At 43.1% G+C, this 5,000-nt stretch overlaps 1 protein-coding gene across 1 annotated transcript in view; it reads right to left on the bottom strand.

Annotated features, from left to right (window-relative positions):
- The window catches only part of gcgrb (glucagon receptor b), a 77,456-nt gene that overhangs the window by 29,163 nt on the left and 43,293 nt on the right, over positions 1-5,000 (bottom strand). The gene's annotated exons all lie outside the window — the stretch shown is intronic.

The following is a 5,000-nucleotide window of genomic DNA, read 5'->3' as shown; positions in this document are numbered from 1 at the left end:
AGAGAGTGAGAGAGAGAGATGGAGAGAGTGAGAGAGGGGGGAGGGCAGAAAGTGAGAGAAATAGGTCATAGGTCAACTCAAGGAGAGACATCCCTAATGAAGTCCACTATTGAGAGAGAGAGAGAGAGAGAGAGAGAGAGAGAGAGAGTTTTATTTTACAACAGCTTTATTACATCAAATGTATATTACAATGCACATTTAAAATGCCCCATTAAGGCACCAACCATTATCAAAGGTTGCAAGGTTACATATAGACTTTTGAACCCATTTGAATTCTTGACTGTATCAGTCTTACAGTAATAGAACAATCACAGTATCATAGTCACAGTGTTCTAGTTATTTTTTTCTACTAATGTAGAAAGCAATTTTTGTGTTAAATGTAACTGATCAATTGTGCCTTGGAACAAGTAGTGGTACTACTAGTAGAAAAAGTGCATCATCAGTGTCCAGTGGCCAACCGACTCATTCCAGTGGCCAACCGACTCAACATCTTTTGAAGGTTCATGATTATCGTTATCATTTTTATCAATCTGTATGAGATCGGTAACCTCTTTTGGTTCATTATCTACCACTGGCGTGGTCTGCGCATTATTTTTTTCTGTTGTTTCATCAGCTGTGGCAGAAGGGCTAGCACTATTTTTCAGCTGAGTCATTTGACGTTCCAGGGTCTGTTTTGCTGGACAGGCCCTTATTAAATGGCCTCCCTGTCCAGAGCAAAAAATTAATCGAGTTTGTACAACTCCTCGCTCAACCACTTCTCAAGCCATCTGCATTATTCATATGTGAAGCAGAGAGTTTATTCCAACCAATTCCCCAATGGCTAAGCTGTAGTCCTCAATACTAGTTGTAGGCATTTTAATGGCATGCTGCCGCGTAAGAAGCCCTAGGTTCACCATACCTGGGTCGGTGTGCTCCCACGGATGAAAGGAGATGCCCAGGTCGGCTTACGTAATACGATCTTACTCTACAAATAAAGCTATCACAAGTACCAACACAAGCAAACACACAAAAGACAAACAAACATAAAGATGGACAAAAGATAGAAAATAAAGAATAGAACACAGTCGTTCCTGGCACAGCAGCACAAGTCCTCACTCACTCACTCCACACATGCGTTCAGATACAGAGAGAGAGAGAGAGAGAGAGAGAGAATGAGAGAGAAAGGGAGAAAGGGATAGAGAGAGAGATGGGAAGAGAGAGAGGGGGGGAGAGAGAGATAGAGGAGAGAAGAGAGAGATGGGAGAGAGAAAAAAGAGAGAAGAGAGAGAGATGGTGAGAGAAAAGAGAGAGAGATAGAGAGAGAGGTGGGGATTGAGTGAGGACAGGATCAACTTATCAACAACAATATTAGCTTAATTAAACAGAATGAGAGAATAGATTGTAAAGAATAAAATAACATTTTGAGGAGTAGGGAGATTAAAACTGAGTAAAAAAGACAAAATGAAACAGAGTGGGAGAGAGATATACAGAATGACAGCTCCATGGGACGTGAGAGGAGTGGTAATTGCCGATGCTGTCACATGCAGAGCCAATTACAGCTGATTGGTGCTGAGGCAAACAACCTGTCTCACTCACACGCTCACTCACGAGAGAGAAGAGACACACACTCCCTTAGATAAACAGTACAGTGCCCAACCACAGATGAGGCATCTTCACCCCCCACCCCAGAAACACACACACACACACACACACACACACACACATGCACACGTGCACAGAAAGAGATAGAAACAAGAGAGAGACAAAGGAAGACAGTTAGAGAGAAACAGAGAGAGAGAGAGGACAGAGAGAGAGTGTGACAAAACAAGAGAGAGAGGACAGAGAGATAATAAAGAGAGAAAGATTAGGGGTGTCACGATTCTCCAAATCCTCGATTCGATGTACCTGTAATTTTCGATTTTAAAGTCACGATTCGATTTGATTTTTAATCTTTTTTTAATATTACTATTAATGCATTCCTTATATGTTATTTACTCTTTTTGGCCTTTTCCTTTTCTGTTTCGGGGGCTTTTATTTTGAAACCGTTCCAACCGTGTGGTTGTAATGTAAACAGAACTAACATTAGGCTAAAACAGAGACGTGAACATAGTAAAATGAAACAACACAGAATGTTAATTTGATTGTTTCAGCACACTCCGAAGAGACCCAAGGTTAGTGTTCATGGAATATGTACTTATCAATGTGCATTTTAAGCTTAAACTTAAAGTAACTTTGGACTGTAACTAGATCATCTTTTCACTTGCTAAGTTGAGTAGGCTAAGTTAGTTTTAATTGACATGAATGAACGAATATTTCCACACCGGTGATTTCAAAGTAGCAAAAGGGCTTTGATTTTGGTAGGTTGATGTGTATATTTTAACTGGCTGCAGCCTAAAACTAGAGTGTTGACACTGCAGTTCAGCACGTGTTTGTGCGTCTTGGCATACATGCTGGACGTGACATTGGGGGTGTGGCTGCATCGTCGATTCTACTTTTAAGTTCGAAGTTCGAGATTTAGATGTAATTTCGATCGATTTCGATATAAAATCGAAATCGTGACATCCTTAATGAAGATTGTACAGCATTATGAGAGAAGAATCCCAGAATAGCCAGCCAAGAGAGTGCGGACAGTGGGAGACGCTGAGAGACTGAGACAGCGCTGTCTGCTCACTGCGAGTGGGTAGAGGAAGACGGACAGGCAAAGTGATGGGGAGGGTGGAGAGAAGAAATGATAGGGCTGGGAACCACACGACATGGACCAGACAGAGATGTGCAAAAGATGACAAGAGACGATGGAATCACATCACATCACATCGCAGACACACACACACACACACACACACACAAAGAACATCTTGTCTTGGTTAGCTTTGGTCACAGCCATTTTGTTATTTTCCCTGGTGCCTGTTTCTCCAAAGCCTTTCCACCGGAGTTAAAACCACTTCTGGCACCGTTGACTTACACAACAGCACCGAGAAGGGTTGTGGCTGGTTTAGGGTTGTGGCCTGTCTTGTATCTACACACGTCATCCAAAACCTACTGCATATGCATGGACAGGTTTAGCCACTCCTGAATATGTATACAAACGTTTGGGCACCCTAGGGCACATGCCAGAGTGATCTTTGGACATAATGTAGATTCATTATAATAACTGTTTGCTGCAAAGGTTATATTTACTGATTTACTGTTCTCTCAAAGGTTATATATCTCTCTATCCTCTATTACTGTTTTTTAAAAAAGTCAAAAAGCCGAACCCGAACTTGTGAATACAGCAGCGGTACAGACAGACAGATAGACAGACAGACAGATAAGCAGACAGGCAAACATACAGACAGACTGACAGGCAGGCATACAGATAGACAAACAATCAGACAGGCAGACAGACAGACAAGCAGAGAGCCAGGCAGACAGACAGACAGACAAGCAAACAGGCAGACAGACAGACAGACAGGCAAACATACATATAGACAGACAGACATATAGATAGACAAACAATCAGACAGGCAGACAGACAGACAGGCAAACTTATAGACAGACAGACAGACATATAAATAGACAAACAATCAGACAGGCAGACAGACAGACAGACAAGCAAACATACAGGCAAGCAGACAGACATACATACTAGCAGACAGACAAGCAGATAGGCAGACAGACAGACATATAGATAGACAATCAGACAGGCAGACAGACAGACAGACAGACAGACAAGCAAACATACAGGCAAGCAGACAGACATACATACTAGCAGACAGACAAGCAGATAGGCAGACAGACACACATAAAGTCACTACCGCAGAGGTACAGGCAGACAGACAGACAGACACAACCCACACTCCAGGATTATGCACAGGGCCTGACTCACTAAGCACACATGAATAAGTTATGCACAGGCTAAAATTAGAGAGGACTTCTTCTGTGTGACTATACATTACAGAAAGGGGGGGGGGGCAATGAAAACTAAATAAAGAAAATCATCTAGATAGAGTAACTGACAAGAAGAAAAAGACAAAGACAGAGAGGGAGAGAGAGAGAGTTAATGGGGAAACTCTGAAGGACAAAGAAATGGCTCTAAATATTGCAGACCGTAAATGGCTCTTACGCAACGCAAGTGTCCGGACATCTACCTCATAGAGCCACTCATTAGCATGACCAGACACAAAGGCCACTGCAGATCCCGACATACACACACACACACACACACACACACGCACGCACACACACACACACACACACACTTTAGGAGAAAGGACACCTGAAGTGACTGACCACTCCAGTTGTAAATGCAAAAATGCTCTTAGCTTAGTTCCAACATAAATCGGCACTACGTTGGAGCAACTAAAATTTAACACTATAAGTTATGACTTACATTTGACACCTCCCTCTCCCCATGTGTAAGGTCCATCATAAACTTAATTTGGAATCATGGACATCTCAAGGCTATAGTATGGTTCTCCGTCTGCGTCCTGCGCACACGGCACTGGTGAGTGCGCGACGAGAATTTTTACCGCATGCATGCGTTACGGTTTTGTTGTCGACCGAAAGTTAAGACCGCGCGCCATTTTGACGCGTAGACTGCGCATGAGTGAAACGGAACTGCTGTAAACACTCCCCTCCTGTAGGTGGAGCACATAGAAGACCAACGCTTGCAACGCAGCAAACCCAGGCAGAAGATGACTTGTTTGGTTACCATAACGACAATGGATGCATCAAAGGACGACAGACTGGCAGAGGAGGTGAGGAGATACCCTGACCTGTAAGACCCTCCCCTAAGAACCGTATACAACCTATGACCTGTATGACCCTCCCCTAAGAACCGTATACAACCTATGAAGGTATTGGATATGCTTCAGTGTGCTGCAATGGGACATTGCTGTCGTTGTGACTAATTAGGTATCATCTCCACCATCGTAATCATCACCACCACCATCATAATTATCTTCACCACCATCGTAATCATCATCAACATCACCGACTTCATCCATTTAGCATGACAACGCGCACACACACACACACACACA

Source organism: Alosa alosa, chromosome 7, assembly GCF_017589495.1.
Source record: "Alosa alosa isolate M-15738 ecotype Scorff River chromosome 7, AALO_Geno_1.1, whole genome shotgun sequence".
Taxonomy (NCBI): Eukaryota; Metazoa; Chordata; class Actinopteri; order Clupeiformes; family Clupeidae; genus Alosa; species Alosa alosa.
Note: the sequence above shows the minus strand (reverse complement) of the source record. Positions and strands in the feature narration are given on the sequence as shown.